The 18,687-nt window shown below is 38.5% G+C and overlaps 1 pseudogene; it reads right to left on the bottom strand.

Moving 5' to 3' along the window:
• Window positions 1-227: 227 nt before the first annotated feature.
• Window positions 228-659, bottom strand: LOC110584146 (annotated as a pseudogene).
• Window positions 660-18,687: the final 18,028 nt, after the last annotated feature.

Below are 18,687 nucleotides of genomic sequence, written 5' to 3'. Positions count from 1 at the left end.
TAGACCTTTTGATAACTATCACACATATCCTTGAATCTTTGTTCTTTTTCAGTTTTTTCTTTCTGTTCTTCAGATGGGACTCTTTATATTGAGCTACATCTTTTAGTTCATTGACTCTTTCCGCTGTCATTTTCATCTTTACATTGAGACCATCCAGCATGATTTTTCTTTCTGATATTGTGTTTTTTACCTCAACTTTCTTTCTTTTTTTTTCATTTTAACAGTTTTTATTTCAAGTTGTTGCATATAAGATTACTTTTCTCCTGCATCTTCTCAATTGTTTCTTCCTTATATATGCCCTTTTCCTTTCCTACTTGGCAAGATTTAGCTTTATGTTCAAGGATGTTTTTGTAGTCTTTGTCCAATTTTAGTCTAGTGACAACCACCTTGCTAGAGTGAATGCCCACATGGATGGTTGTGCTGTTTGCCTTCTTCCTGTAAACCTGGACGACTTTGCCAATCTGCTGACCTTTGTAGTGTCCTCACACAACCTGCACTTCATCATTCTTTTGGATGGGCATGGATTGAACATTGTACTTCTGTCTCAGCTCTTTGGAAAGAGGGGAAGACATGATATTCCTGTGAATGTGGATAGGTGCATTGAAATGCTGTTTTTGGTTCTTGCTTTGATCAGAAGTCACAAAAGGATTGAACTTCATTTTGGCCACTGGTGCTTCAGCGATGGCCACAAGAGGGAAGGCTTTCACCCCAACTTTCAGTATTATTCCTTTTGATTTCTTTCCCTGCTTAGACCTCCCATTTTTAAAATTCATTTCAAGAGAATTTTCATTTATATTATGGAGCACAGTTAAAACAGTACCTTAAGTTTCTGTCTGGGTTCCAAGATCTATGCAGTCTCAGGGCTGGCATTTATTGAGAGTCTTTTCTTTTGAAAATGCCCACATTTTACCGTGTTTTTTTTTTTTTTTTACCCAGGTACTACTTATTTATGTATTTATGTATTTTGCATAGTAGTAATTTAAATTGTATCCTATGTTTTGAATGTTGTTATAAAAATACTCTGGGTCTTATTATAATTCTTTGTAAAACACTGACAGTTAAAACAAGAACAATGTAAATCAACTGAGTTAGGTTCAAACATGAGTTCTGTATTGCCTTCTGTGGGTTGTCCAAATTTTACATTACTTCTCAAAGCTCTTGACATACTGTTTCAAGTTCATCTCATGCATCAGTAGCTCAGAGACAAGGCTTGGGCTGTGTTCAGGTTCATACACAGAATTAGACTAGCCGTATCTTTTCTTTCTCCAACAATATTACCTTCTTACTCACCCAGAAAGATGTGATTTTGGGGGAGTTTTGTCTGCCCATGCTAATAGTCTCCTTTGTGACTAAAAATTGGCCAAACAATTGAAGCAAAACCCATAAGAAACAAAAGCAAACCACCCCCCCCCCCCCCCCTAAGTTGCTTCTCTAAGTTTTGTCTTCCTTCCATAATCTGCTCCCTTTTATTTGCTTTTGAAAGTCTACAGGTAGCTTTGTTTTCTTTTTCTTTATCTTTGTATTTTGTTCAGAGATCTTTTTGTAATAAGGCAGATTGGATTTAATGTGTTTGTACTGTACCATTAAAGTGTAACTGAATTTCCAAATTCTATTTTAAAAGGATTATTCTAGTTGCTCTGTTGAAAACAGACTATAGATAGGTATGGAGGGAGGCCTGCTGGCATGCAATTACACACATCCTGATGAAAGAAGCTGCTGAATGGACCAGGCTGGTCGTAGTGGGGATAATGAGATGTAGTCTTTTTTCAGTACATATTTTGAAAGCGGAGCCAACACAATTTTCTGATAAATTAGATAAGGAGAAAGTGAGACATCATTGGTAACTTCGAGAATTTGGGCTTCTACAACTGGAAGGAAGTTTTGGCCATTAACTGAAATGGGGAATACTACAAGTGGAAAAAAAAATGTATTGTCAGAAGCTTAGCTTTGGCACATAACTGTTGAAGCACCTACAATACATATAAGTGGAGAAATCATATTAGCAATGGATATATAAATCTAGGATTCAGAGGAGACTAGGCTACATACATTAAAACAACCAGAATCCAAAGTTTACAAATGGTATTGTAAGTTAAAAAAAAAATTCTATAAAATCCCCTAGGGAAATGTTTTTCAAACTTTAGCATTCAGGAGAATCACCTGAAGTGCTTATTAAAACTAAATTGCTGGGCCCCAATCCCAGAGTTTCTGATTAATTAGGTCTTTGGAGGGACTTGAAAATTTGCATTTCTAACAAGTTTTCAGGTCATGCTGATGCTGCTAGTTTGAGGACCACACTTTGGAAACTACTGCCCTATGGTGAATGTAGATATAGAAGAGAAGAAGTTCAGTGGCTCAGCTTTGGGGGAATTTGTGCTAAAAAATTGGGGGAAAAAGATGAGGAAACAATATAGAAGATAGAGAAAGAGCAGTCTGTGAGGTGGGAAAACGAGGAAAATGGTGTGTTGGTAATGACTGTTTCAAGGAAGAGAGATTATCAGCTTTCGTTTGCTGCATATAGGACAGTAAAAGAAGAATTAAGAGTTGACTGTTGTATATACCAATATGGAAATTATTAGTAACCTTTACAGTATCAGTTTTGTTGGAGAATTAGGGCAACAGCCTGTTTGTAGTGGATTTAACTCATATCTTTATAGTGTAAACAGATTAACTGTCTCTGTAGCTCTGTGACACCAGCGACTAAAATCCTTTGCTCTGGTATTATCCTCAACAAGTACTGTTCCTTGTTGATTTTTTAAAGGAAGAAAATAAGCAGATCAACCCATGTGATTTTTGTATTTGCTTTATAGTCAAAAAAATCTTTAGTTCAAATTAATATATTGGATTTTGCCTTATGGCATCAGTCTCTTAAAAGCTAGGCAAGCCTGAACCAGTTTCTCTGATCCTGATAAATCCTGATCCTCTGTCAACACAATAGGGTTTCTGGAGCTCCCCCTGAAGACCAGACTGAATAGTTGAGGCCCCATCAAGGTATCATTTTTCCTCTGAAGTCCAATTTTATCTTTTTTTTATTAAGCAGCCATAATCTCAGTTTTATCTTATGAAAGTAAGAATTCTGGACTTTGTAGTTTCAAAAGTTACTTTCATCTTTAAAGTTCTATGATTCTATGCCTTTACATTAGGATAATATTCATAAAGATGTCAAACAACATTTCTCTAAATTTCAATATTTTCATATTGTAGTCAGAATTTCAGGAGTCTTACTTATTCATTATTGTAGGTGTTTCCAAATAAAAGAAACCATTGTGTATTTGATTTATAAAAAGTTATAGAATTTTTAGGCAAATATGTCAAATATTAAAAAAAAAAATTTGATGATGTAAGATCTCTCCATGTAAAATGTTTGCACTTAATTGCAAAACTGATGTAAACATTTCTATTATTTAGAGAGAATTCATAATTGGATCTAAAATAAAAGTGCAGAAATCAGGTTTCTAATCCTATAGCCAAATCAAACTGAGACTGGAAAGTTCAGCTCTTTAAAAGAATAACCACCCCATGTTACTGGTACACAAGCAGTGAATAACAATAATCTTCCTATTACAAATCTTTTCTGTACAGTGTCACTCATTATTTGGTTTCCATTGAGGGACAATATAATCTAGAACTGAATATGATGCCTTTCCTGTATTGGCTCAGCATTAAGAAAATTAAGATGTAAGAAACAATGTTTTCTATTATGTTAGAGCTTTGGTTCTCAAAGAATTTAAAATTTTAGAACAAGAAAATGTTTTAAAGTAACAAGTGTGACCCTGTCTTTTAGAAAGAGGAGGAAAATAAGGTTCAATAAGTGCATGGTGGTCCTAACTCATGGCAGCACTGAATTGAGAATCACTCTTTTGTCTCAAAGAAATAAATTATCACAGAAGTGGAAGATATTTTATTTTTAGTGTCCAACTATTATGTGATGCATGAATCACCCCCATGGTTTCCTCCGTAAGGTCCTTTCAAACATCTGTTCATATACAGAGTGTAAGTAAACATATTCAACACCCAACAACATTACCTAAAGTAGTTCTATTTATCAGCAAAATGTAAGTGTTAACCAATAGTATTAATCTGTACAGTCTTTATGCTGGGGCTCCTTAAAATCTATCGGCCTGTCCTGTATCTTTCCTATGTAATTGTCAACAGAATTTCCATCACAAATTCAAGTCAATCTCCTAATTCTCCCAAAGTATAGTATTTCCTGCCTCTGTTGAATTGGAATGAAAGGTTTAATACCTGTTGGCAAAATTTGCTTTAGACTGCCATTTCTGTCTTGGTCAACTGTATGTTTGCCTCTCCATAGGAACTAGAAACTTGAGACAGAAGTCAACCTTTTTGTAGTTCAGTCACTTAAAGTTTCAAAGCTAATAGTCACTGGCCTGGTAACTCAGTTTTTACCAAATCCTATGGCCATGCTATTTTGTCCTTTCAGGCACTAATGGTATCTACTGCCAGAAATTATTGTCAATGCCAAGGGCAGGAAGTAAAGACAATGGCAATTTCATACATTCATTTATTCACTCATTTCATATTTATTAAGTACCTACTATGTTTTAGTCTGGCAACAAGGTGCTGAGATACTCAAGCACAAATAAGTCACTGTATTTATTCTTAAGGAAATTGAGATCCATTAGAAAAAGGCAGGCATGTATACAAATATTTGCCTTGAAATAATATAGATCCTGTGGGATATATACACATTTGGGTTACAAGGCAGAGAGAACCTCCTATGTACCTTTTACCCAAGTATTTTGTTGGTAAGGCCTTAACTATTTTCCTTAAGTTCATTTTTTAATGTCTCCAATAAAATAATTCCTAGTAATCAATTACTGAACTATTTAGGAGTTTAAAAAAATTCTTCAAAAACATTCAACACACTTAATGAGTTTCTTTGCCTGGGAAAATTCATGGACAAACTTGAACACATTAAAATGAAAATTTGCTGATGTGATTCAGTTTTTAGTTCAGGGTAAAATGCCATCAGCATGACATTTTCCACCTCATATTGTATTTCTGTGTACAGATATCTTGGCTTGTGAATTGAGCTTAGAGTCTGTAGTGCATAAGTGTGATACATGACTGATGAGTTTAAACAGAATTCATGCATCCTTTAAAAAGATTTTAGAGAGCACTTAAGAATGTAATTTTGAAGGATGGCATTTTTAGCGACAGTGGGCATTTTGAAATGTATGAAGTTACTCTGGATCATTTAGATTATTTTGAGCACTCATAGAATTTACCCTGCCCCACCTCAACCATAATCATTCTTCATCTTCCAAACAGCATATATGTGACAAGTGAATACCAAATAGTTCCCTCTATGCTTTTAAAATAATTCTAATTTCTTTTTCAGCATATTCTTTCCTGAAAATACAGATACAAAAGATAAGGATCTTCTAGCTTCATAATGGTACACAAAATATCAATATAATGGTGCTGTTTAGTGAACACTACTCACCAGGGTGGACACCTGTGTCCTGCTTTACTTAAGAGTAAATGATTTCAGGTCTGGACTTTCATCTGAGCCATTTTCTCCTGCTTTTAAGGTGAAGGGTTCTGTGGGAATAAATGAAGACCACCCAAATGAGAACAAGCAGAGCCTATTTATTCAGAGACTGCTATAGCACAGAAGTCAGCCACCATCACTTGCCTTTGGCAGAGATTCAAAGGCAGGCAAAGAAACAAGAAAGCTTTATCATGAAATAAAGGAAGGATTTGGATATACTCTGATTAAAAGTTGTTGGCATGGGGAAGCTGGAGATGCACTAACTAGAAAGGACACATCTTAGGTGATTGGTTAGAGGAGCATATTGAGCCTTTTCTGGTTTATCCTGAGTTGGAAGTAGGGGTAAAAAATATGAAAGTCCAAGTCCTTAATCAGGTCCTGACCATTTTAGGCTGATTGCTGCAGAGGCTGTAGTCAGGGTTCTGTTGTTATATATGGTCTGCCCGTTATCCATTTGTATATTCAGTCTCTCCCTTTGAATTCCTCTCTACATTTCCAACATTAGATTACTACTGTCTGTTGTCTCAACCTGATGCAAAGGCAAATTAGGGATCCTGAATACACCCTTCTCTATGATTCTCCATAACTGATGGAAAGCCACTGGGCTTTTCAGTGTGAGCAATGTGAGCATTTGTAAAATAAGCATGAGCTATCCTGTGTAACACTAAATTTTAATTTGTATAAGACTGAAAAAAATACCATTTATGGAGGAATAATGTCTTACTTAAGATACATTAGAAAAGTATTTATCAAATTACATTTCAATAAATTCTAGTGTGATGTGTGATATTCATGGATATTCTATTTAAAGATAAAAAGGAGGGGGAAATTTCCTCTACAAGTAAGCTTGAAGACATCTCGGTGGAAGTTTGGAACAGCCTGGATAGGGTGTACTGAGGGTTTCAGTGAATAGTGCTAAATTTCAACTGGGCTTTGTTGTGTGATACAAGGATAGACTATAATTTTCTTATTGATTATTATACAAATAAAATCTTGTTTCTAGGTTAATATAAGTGAAATACCTTCAAAGAACTAGAAAATGATAAGTATTCATCTCTAGAGCTTTGGCTTGAAATTGTTGCTATGTTTTCACTATTACAGCACTTAAAAAATATTTTACCCCCAGATTTTGCTAATTTGTACCTTTTTTTTTGCACTGTTGGTTTTTGGACTTAGTTCTTCCAGAGCCAGAATGCGTCTCATAAGTTTTATCAGTAAGCTTAATCATTTGGCTCAGGATGAATCATACCCTAGTTCTCACCATAGTTAATTGGAATAATTTAGATGATGAGATTTGGGACTTTGAGTTGATTTTGTTGATAATGCTTAAATGAAACTTGATGCTATAATGTCAAAGTCTTTCCAGGATGTTGGGATGGTGAATATATTTTGCATGTAGGAAGGACACGCATTTTGGGGAACCAGAGGGTAGACTATTGTGGGCTTCATTGTATCCCCCAAAACATGTTGAAATCCTAGCGCTCATACCTCAGAATGTGACTTTATTGGAAACCAGCTCTTTACAGACTTAAGATAAAATGAGGTCATTAGAGTGGGTCCTAATCCAGTGTTGTGACTGTTGTTCTTATAAAAAGGGGGAAATTTGGACACAAAGGCAGACATGCACTGAAGGAAGATGATGTGAAGACACAGGGAGAAGACAGCCATCTACAAGTCAAAGAGCATGTGAGGCTAGTAGGAACTAGGCAAGAGGCCTGGAGCAGATCCTTCCCTAGTGCCTTCTGAGGGAATGTGGCCCTCCTGCCAACTTGAATTGAGACTTCTGGCCTCCAGAACTGGACACTACGTCTTTGTTCTAAGCCACACAACTTGTGGTACTTTGTTATGGTAACCCTAGGAAACTAATACAGATTTTGAAACCATTTTTGAATCAGCAATTTGTGCCATTAGGTTTTATATTAACATCTGTATGTACCTATATACTCTTAGACTTTTCAGCTAATGTCCTAGTTACCTTTCCCATTTAACAGACTGCTATTTGACTCGAGATACTGACTGGACTCTTTAAATATTTCACAAGCTACTCTTAATATTTTCCTAGTGGCTGAAGTGTGTTACCAAACTTTTATTTTATTAAATAGTGAACAAATGAGAATTGTGATTTTTTTCATATCTTTACTAGAGAAGCTGAATTACAAAGGCATGCATTCACTATTGCTTTTGGATCAAAAGGAATGACATGTTAGCAAACAGGAAATACTTTTCTTACAAAAATATTTAAGTATTTAAAGTAATATCTAATATTTGACTTTTCAGCTAAACTATGATACCAGAGATAGAAACTGGAAAATTTTTGCCAGTTATTATATCTTAGTGGCAACCAGCTAGACACTGGCTGCCTAACTTATTAGGCTGGAAACTGTTTCTTTTGTTTTTCTTTCTTTGTGTACTAAATCTTTTAGTGCCATTTGTTTTGTCACTGAGGGAGGAAGGGAAGCCAAAGAAACAAAAGTTGCAGTGAAAGAAAATATATAAATTCACTAAATATTTAAATGTTAGTTTCCCATGTTGACAAAAAAGCAAGATGCATACAATTCTAACAGCAATCATGACAACCTTCCAACTCATGCTTTTTTTAATCAATTTTCCCCAAATTTTCATTTTTGCTTTATTGCACTTGGCAAGAATTGTGCCTTTTTTTTTTTTTTTTTTTTTTTACACATAATGAAGGTTTGTGGCAACATTGAGCAAGTCTATTGGTGCCATTTTTCCAACAGCATTTGCTCACTTCCGGTCTCCATGTCACTTTTGGTAATTCTCACAATAATTCAGACTTTGTCATTATTACTGCATTTTTTTTAAATGAGGATCTGGATCAGTGATCTCTGGTGTTACTATTTTAATCATTTAGGGGCACCATGAACCATACCCATGTAAGATGGTGAACTTAAAAATGCTGTGAGTGTTCTGACTACCCCACTGACTGGCCAACAGCCCATCTCTCTCCCTCTCCTCAGGCTTCCCTATCCCCTGGGAAACAACAATATTGAAATTAGGCCAACTAATAACCCCTACAATGGCCTCTCAGTGTTTCAGTTAAAGGAAGAGTTGTGTGTCTCTCATTTTATTATTTATTATTTTTATTTTTTTAATTTAATTTTATTATGTTATGCTAGTCACCATACAATACATCATTAGTTTTTGATGTAGTGATCCATGATTCATTGTTTTCGTATAACACCCAGTGCTCCATGCAGTACATGCTCTCCTTAATACCCATCACCAGGCTAACCCAACCCCCACCCTGCTCCCCTCTAAAACTCTCAGTTTCTTTCTCAGAGTCCATAGTCTCTCATGGTTCATGTCTCCCTCCGATTTCCCCCCCTTCATTTTTCCCTTCCTTCTCCTAATGTCCTCCATACTATTCCTTATGTTCCACAAATAAGTGAAACCATGTGATAACTGACTTTCTCTGCTTGACTTATTTCACTTAGCATAATCTCCTCTAGTCCCATCCATGTTGATGTAAAAGTTGGTTATTCATCCTTTCTGATGGCTGAGTAATATTCCATTGTATATATGGACCACATCTTCTTTATCTATTCATCTATTGAAGGGCATCTCAGCTCTTGCCACAGTTCGGCTATTGCAGACATTGCTGCTATGAACATTGGGGTGCATATGGCCCTTCTTTTTACTACATCTGTGTCTTTGGGGTAAATACCCAGGAGTGCAATTGCTGGGTCAGAGGGTAGCTCTATTTTTAATTTTTTGAGGCACCTCCACACCATTTTCCAAAGTGGCTATACCAACTTGCATTCCCACCAACAGTGTAGGAGATTTCCCCTTTCTCCACAACCTCTCCAACATTTGTTGTTTCTTGCCTTGTCAATTTTTGCCATTCTAACTGGTGTAAGGTGGTATCTCAATGTGGTTTTGATTTGAATTTCCCTGATGGCTAATGACAATGAACATTTTTTCATGTGTCTGTTAGCCATTTGTATGTCTTCTTCAGAGAAGTGTCTGTTCATCTCTTCTGCCCATTTTTTGACTTGATTATTTGTTTTTTGGGTGTTGAGTTTGAGAAGTTCTTTATAGATCGTGGATACCAGCCCTTTATCTGTAGTGTCATTTGCAAATATCTTCTCCCATTCTGTGGGTTGCCTCTTTGTTTTGTTGACTGTTTCCTCTGCTGTGCAGAAGCTTTTTATCTTTATGCAGTCCCAAAACTTCATTTTTGCTTTTGTTTCACTTGTCTTTGGAGATGAATCTTGAAAGAAGTTGCTGTGGCTGATGTCGAAGAGATTACTGCCTATGTTCTCCTTTAGGATTTTGATGGATTCTTATCTCACATTGAGATCTTTCATCCATTTTGAGTTTATCTTTGTGTATGGTGTTAGAGAATGGTCAAGGTTCATTCTTCTGCATGTGGCTGTCCAATTTTCCCAGCACCATTTATTGAAGAGACTGTCTTTGTTCCATTGCATATCTTTTCCTGCTTTATGGAAGATTATTTGACCACAGAGTTGAGGGTCCATATCTGGGCTCTCTATTCTGTTCCATTGGGCTATATGTCTGTTTTTGTGCCAGTATCATGCTGTCCTGTGATCACTGCTTTGTAATATAGCTTGAAATCAGGCAACGTGATGCCTCCAGCTTTATTTTTCTTTTTCAACATTTCCTTGATGGTTTGGGGTCTTTTCTGATTCCATACAAATTTTAGGATTGTTTGTTCTAGCACTTTGAAAAATGTCATTGGAATTTTGATCGGAATGACACTGAAGGTATAGATTGCTCTGGGTAGCATAGACATTTTAACAATGTTTATTCTTCTGATCCATGAGCATGGAATGTTTTTCCATCTTTTTGTGTCTTTTCAATTTCTTTCATGAGTGTTCTATAGTTCCTAGAGAACAGATCCTTTACCTGTTTGGTTAGGTTTATTCCGAGGTATCTTATGGTTTTTGGTGCTATTGAAAATGGAATCATTTCTCTAATTTCTCTTTCTACACTTGCATTGTTAGAAAGAAAGCAACTGATTTCTGTGCATTGATTTTGTATCCTGCCACATTACTGAATTGCTGTTTGAGTTTTAGTAATTGAGGGTGGAGTCTTTTGGGTTTTCCACATAAAGTATCATGTCATCTGTGAACAGAGAGAGTTTGACTTCTTCTTTGCCAATATGAATACCTTTTGTTTCTTTTTGTGGTCTGATTGCTATTGCTAGGACTTCTAGTACTATGTTGAACAATAGTGGCGAGAGTGGGCATTCTTGACATGTTCCTGCTCTTCAAGGAAAGGCTCTCAGCTTTTCCCCATTGAGGATAATATTCGCTGTGGGTTTTTCATAGATGGATTTTATGAACTTGAGTAAGGTTCCCTCTATCCCCATACTCTGAAGAGTTTTAATCAGGAAAGGATGTTGTATTTTGTCAAATGCTTTTTCTGCATCAATTGAGAGGACCATATGGTTCTTCTCTCTCCTCTTATTAATGTGTTCTATCACATTGATTGATTTGCGAATGTTGAACCACCCTTGCATCCTGGGGATAAATCCCAGTTTGTTGTGGTGGATGATCCTTTTAATGTATTGTTGGATCCTATTAGCTAGGATTTTGTTGAGGATTTTGGAATCCATATTCATCAGGGATATCAGTCTGAAATTCTCCTTTTTGATGGGATCTTTGCCTGGTTTGGGGATTAAGGTAATGCTGGCCTCATAGAATGAGTCTGGAAGCTTTCCTTCTGTTTCTATTTTTTGAAACAGCTTCAGGAGAATAGGTATTTCTTCTTTGAATGTTTGGTAGAATTCCCTAGGGAATCCATCAGGCCCTGGACTCTTGTTTTTTGGGAGGTTTTTGATCACTGCTTCAGTCTCGTTACTGGTTATTGGCCTACTCAGGTTGTCAATTTCTTCTTATTTCAGTCTTGGGAGTTTATAGGTTTCTAGGAAGCTATCCATTTCATCCAGGTTGCTCAGCTTATTGGCATATAGTTGTTGATAATAATTTCTAATATTTGTTTCTATTTCCTTGGTGTGAGTCATGATCTCTCCCCTTTCATTAATAATTTTATTAGTTTGGGTCCTTTCTCTTTTCTTTTGGATAAGTCTGGCCAGTGGTTTATTGATCTTATTAATTCTTTCCAAGAACCAGCTTCTAGTTTTGTTGATCTGATCTACTGTGTTTCTGGTTTCTAACTCATTGATCTCTGCTCTCATCTTAATTATTTCTCTTCTAATGTGTGGCTTAGGCATCGTTTGTTGCTTTTTCTCGAGTTCTTTAAGATGTAAAGTCAGTTGGTGAAATCAGGATTTTTCTATTTTTTTGATTGAGGCTTGGATGGCTATGTATTTCCCCCTTAGGACCGCCTTTGCAGTATCCCATAGGTTTTGGACCGATGTGTTTTCATTCTCATTGGTTTCCATGACTTGTTTACATTCTTCATTGATTTCCTGGTTGACCCAAACATTCTTGAGCAGAGTGGTCTTTAGCTTCCAAGTGTCTGAATTTCTTCCAAATTTTTTCTTGTGATTGAGTTCCACTTTTAAAGCATTATGGTCTGAGAATATGTAGGGAATAATGTCAGTCTTTTGTTATCAGTTGAAACCTGATTTGTGACCCAGTATGTGGTCTATTCTGGAGAATGTTCCATGTGTGCTCAAGAAGAATGAGTATTCTGTTGTTTTAGGGTGGAATGTTTTATAAATATCTATGAGGTCCATCTGGTCCAGTGTGTCATTCAAAGCTCTTGTTTCTTTGTTGATTTTCTGCTTAGATGATCTGTCTGTTGCTGAGAGTGGAGTATTGAGGTCTCCTACAATTAACGTATTGTTATCCATATGAAACTTTATCTTGGTTAACAGTTGGCTTATGTAGATGGCTGTTCCCATGTTGGGGGCATAGATATTTACAATTGTTAGATCTTCTTGTTGGATAGACCCTTTAAGAATGATATAGTGCCCTTCTGTGTCTCTTAACTACAGTCTTTAGTTTAAAATCTAATTTGTCTGATATAAGAATTGCTACCCAGCTTTCTTTTGAGGTCTGTGGCATGGAAGATAGATCTCCATCCCTTCGCTTTCAGTCTAGATGTATCTTTAAGTTCAGAATGAGTCTCTTGTAGACAGCATATGGATGGGTCCTGTCTTTTTATCCAATCTGCAACCCTGTGTCATTTTATGGGAGCATTCAGCCCATTCACGTTGAGAGTGATTATTGAAAGATATGAATTTATTGTCATCATGTTTCCTGTGAAGACCTTGTTTTTATTGATTGTCCCTGTAAATTTCTTTTCTATATCACTCTTGGGGTCTTTCTCCTTTTATAGAACCCCCCCTTAATATTTCTTGCAGGGCTGGCTTAGTGGTCACATATTCTTTCAGTTTCTGCTGGTCGTGGAAGCTCCACATCTCTCCATCCATTCTAAATGACAGCCTTGCCAGGTAAAGTATTCTTGGCTGCATGTTCTTCTCATTTAGTACCCTGAATATGTCTTGCCAGCCCTTTCTGGCTTGCCAGGTGTCTGTAGATAAGTCTGACGTTATTCTGATGTTCCTCGCTCTGTACGTAAGGAATCTGTTCTCCCTAACTGCCCGTAAGATGGTTTCCTTGGTTCTAAGATTTGCGAGCTTTACAATTACATGCTGAGGTGTTGGCCTGTTTTCCTTGATCTTGGGAGGGGTCCTCTCTGCCTCTAGGACATGAATGTTTTTTCATTTCCCAGACTAGGGAAGTTCTCAGCTATGATTTGCTCAAATATATCTTCTAGTCCTCTCTCTCTCTCCACCCCCTCAGGGATTCCAATAATTCTGACATTGGAACGTTTCATGGTGTCACTTATTTCTCTGATTCTATTTTCATGGATTCTGAGTTGTTTTTCCCTGGCCTCCTCTTTTTCCTTTTTTTTTTTTTATTAATTGGTCTTCTAGGTCACTAATTTGTTCTTCTGCCTCGCATACCCTACCTGTTAGATTATCTAGATTAGATTGGATCTCATCGATAGCATTTAAAAAATTCTGCCAATTCAGCTTTCATTTCTGCCCTTAGAGACTCTATGTTGCCATTAATCAATTTCTCCCTTCTAGCTATTGTCTTCATAATTGCCAGCCTGAATTCCATCTCTGACATCTTGGTTATATCTGAATCCATTTGTAAATCTGTGGCATAAGTCATAGTCTCTGAGTCTTTACTATTTTGGGGGTTCCTCCTCCTAGTCATTCCACTGAGGGGTGGTTGAGGGAATGTGTAGAGTCCAAATTATTGACCACAACCTAAGCAAGATGCACCTGTTTTCTAGGGACCTTAGGTTTGCTGGCCTCTTGTTTTCCCAGCCTGTCTTCTGGGCGAGGGGTCTGCCATGCTGTTACTCAGGCAACCCTGTTTGGGTAGAGTTGCCCTGCCCCCCTGTGGGGGGGAATGGGCTCAGTGAAAACCATTTTTGGGGGCTTTTGGTCTCTGGCAGCTTTCCCTGGTGGCTTTCCGTGTCTCTTCTGAGAGTCAGAGCAGAAGAGACTGTTTCCAACCCTCTGCCTAAGAGCAGAGAGATCGCAGTCAGTTTCTCAGTGAGCTCTCCAGGCCACACTATCTCCATTTCTGTCTGTGCTGCTATAAACTGCAGCGTCGTGGATTGTGCTCCTCCCAGCAGCGCTCCCAACCCCTGCCTCAAGGTTGGGGCACATCTCTGCCCTTTGTGTTTCTAAAACCGCCAGCCACCCCAGTTCACATGCCCGGCCCCACCGCTCTGGTTTCCATCTGGGGGGGGGCGAGGCTGCCCTAAAGTCCTTTCCCCGCCACCACTGGTCTGTGAGCCTGTGCCCCATCCCCAGCGCAGGAGGCTATCACTCACCGGCAGTGTAGGATCCCCATGGCTGGCTCCCTCCCCTGCTGTTAATCTCTGATATCTGCCCATGGAATCACGGCTCCCCACTTTGTACCTCAAAACCAACCACCTGCAATATTCTGTTTGTAGAGATCCAGATCTATCTTCTTACATCTCAGGCTGATTTCATGGGTGTTCAGAGTGGTCTGGTAGATATCCAGCTTAATTCCAGGGACCAGTTGGAATAGGTCCCCTACTCCTCTGCCATCTTTTTTCTCCCCCTTCCACATGTCTCTCATGTTAAATTAAAAGCTATAAGTGATTAAGATTGGTGAGGAAGGCATATTGAAAGCCAGGATAATCTGGAAGGTAGGTCTCTTACACCAAAGAGTTAACCAAATTGTGAATGAAAAGGAGAAATTCTTAAAGAAAATTAAAAGTGCTACTCCAGTGATCACATGAATGTTAAGAAAGCAAAACAGACTTATTGCTGATATGGAGAAAGTTTTAGTGGTCTGGATAGAAGATCAAATCAGCACAACATTCCCTTAAGCCAAAGCCTAATCCAGAGCAAGGCTCTAAATTTCTTCAATCTCATGAAGGCTGAGAGAGGTGGGGAAGCTGCAGAAGGGAAGTTGGAAGATAGCAGAGGTTGAGTCATGAGATATAAGGAAAGGAGTCATCTCCATAACATAGAAGTATAGGGTGAAGCAGCAAGTACTGATGTAGAAGCTTATCCAGCTAGTTACCCAGAAGACCTAGCTAAGAGAATTAACAAAGGTGGCCACACTAAACAGCAGAGTTTCAATGTAGACAAAATAACCTTCTATTAGAAGAAGATACCATTTAGGACTTTCATAGCTAGAGATGAGAACTCAATGTCTGGCTTCAAAGTTTCAAAGCTCAGACTGACTCTTGTTAGGGGCTAATGCAACTGGTGGCTTTAAGTTGAAGCCAATGTTCATTTACCATTTCAGAAATCCTCTGACCTTTAGGAATTAGGCTAAATCTACTCTGCCTGTGCTCTATAAACATAACAAAACATGGATGACAGCACATCTGTTTACAACATGGTTTACAGAATATTTTAAGCTCACTGTTGAGACTTACTGCTCAGAAAAAAAACAAAAAAAGTTCCTTTCAAGTGTCAATGCTCAATGACAATGCATCTGATCACCCAAACACTCTGATGGAGATGTACAATGAGATTAATGTTTTAATGCCTGCTAAGACAACATCTATTCTGCATCCCATGGATCAATGAGTAATTTTAACTCTCAAGTCTTATTACTTAAGAAATACCCTTCACAAGGCTGCTATAGGTAATGATTCCTCTGATAGACCTAGGCAAAATAAATAAAAAACCTTCTGGAAAGAATTCACCATTCTAGATGTCATTAAGAACATTCATGATTCATGGAAAGAGGTTAAAATATCAACACGAACAGGAATTTGGAAGAAGTTGGTTCCAGCCCTCATGGATAACTTTGAGGGGTTCAGACTTCAGTAGAGGAAGTAACTACAGATGTGGAGAACCAGAATTAGAAGTGGAGCCTGAAGATGCAACTGACTTACTTCAATTGTATAATAAAACTTGAATGGATGAGAAGCTGCTTCTATGGAGGAACAAAGTAAGTGGTTTCTTGAGATGGAATCTACTCCTGATGAAGATGCTGTGAAGATTGTTGAAATGACAACAAAGAATTTGGAATATTCCATAAACTTAACTGGTAAAGGAGTGGAAGAGTTTGAAAGTATTGACTCCGAATTTGAAAGAAGTTCTACTGTGGGTAAAATGTTAGCAAACAGCAACACACACTACAGAGAAATCCTCCATGAAAGGAAGAATCAATTGGTGCAGCAAACTTTATTGTCTTATTTTAATTGCCACAACCACCTCAACTTTCAGCAAACACCAGCCTGATCAGTCAGCAACCATCAACATCAAGGCAAGACCCTCCACCAGCCAAAAGGTTATGAGTTCCTGAAAGCTCAGACAATGGTTAGCATTTTTAGCAATAAAGTATTAAGCTATTGCACACTAAAAAGACTATATAGTATAAACATAACTTTAATATGCACTAGGATGCCAAAAAATTCACTTGATTTGCTTTTCTGTGATATTTGCTTTGTCTTTGTGGTCTGGAACCAAACCCACGATATCTCTGAGGTATACCTGTATATATACTGGGTTTCATTTGCCTATCTTCCATATCTATCATTTTCTCTTATCATTTTAAATTGTGTATTAAATTCCATTTGATTTTGCTGATTCTTTCTTTCCTCCATTACTGATCAATTATCCTTTGGTTGATTGTTTCTTTCTTTCTTTTTTTTTTTTAAAGATTTTAATTATTTATTTGAGAGAGAAAGTGAGTGAGAGAGAAAGAGCACAAGCCAGGGGAGAGGCAGAGAGAAGGGGAGAGGCAGAGAGAAAGGGAGAAGCAGACTCACCGCTGAGCAGGGAGCCTGCCATGGGTCGATCCCAGGAACCTGGGATCATGACCTGAGTCAAAGGCAGACACATAAGCTACTGAGCCACCCATGTGCCCACTTTCAGTTGTTTCTAATTTCTCCTTTAGTTCAAGGATTGTTTTTCTTCTACTTTCTTCCTCAGATCTGCCAGCATGGCTCATATTTAATATTTTTCTGGTGCCTTATTATCACTTATCTGAATTTCTTTTTCTTTCCTTAATACTCATGCTTCAGAGTTAATTAATTTTCTTAATTCATGGAAAACAATTTATTGTAATTTTTATTTGCTTTTTAACCATTTTCTGGTCAGTGTCCTTTGCCTGCTATTTCTTTTTGCTTTTTAAACCCTCCTCTTTTTCCACAGTATGGTGGTTGATACCTTATTTTGCGTTCTATTTATTATTCAATTTAAATAAAATCAATTTTTCGGAGTAGGCAAGATGGCGGAGGAGTAGGAGACCTGGATTTCGTCTCCTCTCAGGAATTCAGCTGGATAGGGATCAAACCATTCTGAACACCTACAAACTCAACAGGAGATCGAAGAAAAGAAGAGCAACAACTTCTCATCAGAAAAGCGACCACTTTCTGGAAGGTAGGACGTGAGGAGAAGTGAATCTGAGGCGATATTCGGGAGGATAGACGGCGGGGGAGGGGCCTCCGTCGGCCGCTTCTGGCAAGTGATAGAACCACGGAGCACAAAATCGGAACTTTTAAAAGTCAGCTCCGCTGAGGGACGTCACTCCGGTGGCTAAGCGGGGGGTGGAACCCTCCGGGACAGTGTGGCCTCAGGACCCTCGGGGTCACAGAAACACCAGGGATGCCTGAGTGTGGCAGAGCTCCCAGGTAACGGAGCAGGGAAGCTGGCTGCAGAGGCGGAGCCCAGGCGCGGGCTCTCAGCTCGGGGTTGCCAAAAACCGTGATCCGCGGCACAGTCGGGCCACTGCTCCTCCAGCAGGGACCCAACAAGCGGCAGATCCGGGGAGACTCACCTTCCTCCCCCAGGAGGAGCCACACGGGAGTGCACCGCAGGGATCTGCTGGGTTTGGAGACTCCACCTGGGGTCGGGTGCCAGAGATAAAAACACGCGGTCACAGGCCGGGTGAGCACGGAGTGCAGCCAGAGACCGGGGAGACGGGAGTGACTGACTGCTTTTCGCTGGGGGCGCACTGAGGAGTGGGGCCGAGTTCTCGGTTCCTCCGGGGTGGAGATTGGGAGGCCGCCATTTTCACTCTCCGCCTCCAAAGCTGTACGGAAAGCTTGCAGGGAACAAAAGCTCCGGAGACCAAACCCGAGTAGATTACTTAGCCGGGGGGGGGCAAGGGCGAGGCAATTCCACCTCCGGCAAAGACATTTGGAAACCACGGCAACAGGCCCCTCCCCCAGAAGATCAGCGAGAACAGCCAGCCAAGTCCAAGTTTACCGATCAATGAGAACGGCAGAACTCCAGTGCTAGGGGAATACTGCACATACAATCCATGGCTTTTTTACCATGATTCTTTAGTCTTTCAAAGTTAATTTTTTTTAACTTTTTTTCTTTTTTTTTGAATTTTTCTTTTTCCGTTTTTCAACTAACATCTGATCAATCCCTTTTTTTAAAAAACATTTTTATTTTTCATTTTTAGAGTCATATTCTATCCCTTCATAGTAGGGATAGTTGTTTGTTTTATTCTGTTTTTGTTTGTTTTTATCTTTTTCTTTTTCTTTTTTCTCTTTCCGTTTCTTCTTCCACTGCTTCAGGTCTTTTCTGATTTGTTTAGAGTATATTTTCTGGGGACATTGTTACTCTGCTAGCATTTTGTTCTCTCATGAATCTATTCTCCTCTGCACAAAATGACAAGATGGAAAAAATCACCTCAACAAAAAGAACAAGAGGTAGTACTGACTGCCAGGGACCTACTCAATACGGACATTAGTAC

The sequence above is a fragment of the Neomonachus schauinslandi genome, chromosome 2 (genome assembly GCF_002201575.2).
Source record: "Neomonachus schauinslandi chromosome 2, ASM220157v2, whole genome shotgun sequence".
Classification (NCBI taxonomy): domain Eukaryota; kingdom Metazoa; phylum Chordata; class Mammalia; order Carnivora; family Phocidae; genus Neomonachus; species Neomonachus schauinslandi.
Note: the sequence above shows the minus strand (reverse complement) of the source record. Positions and strands in the feature narration are given on the sequence as shown.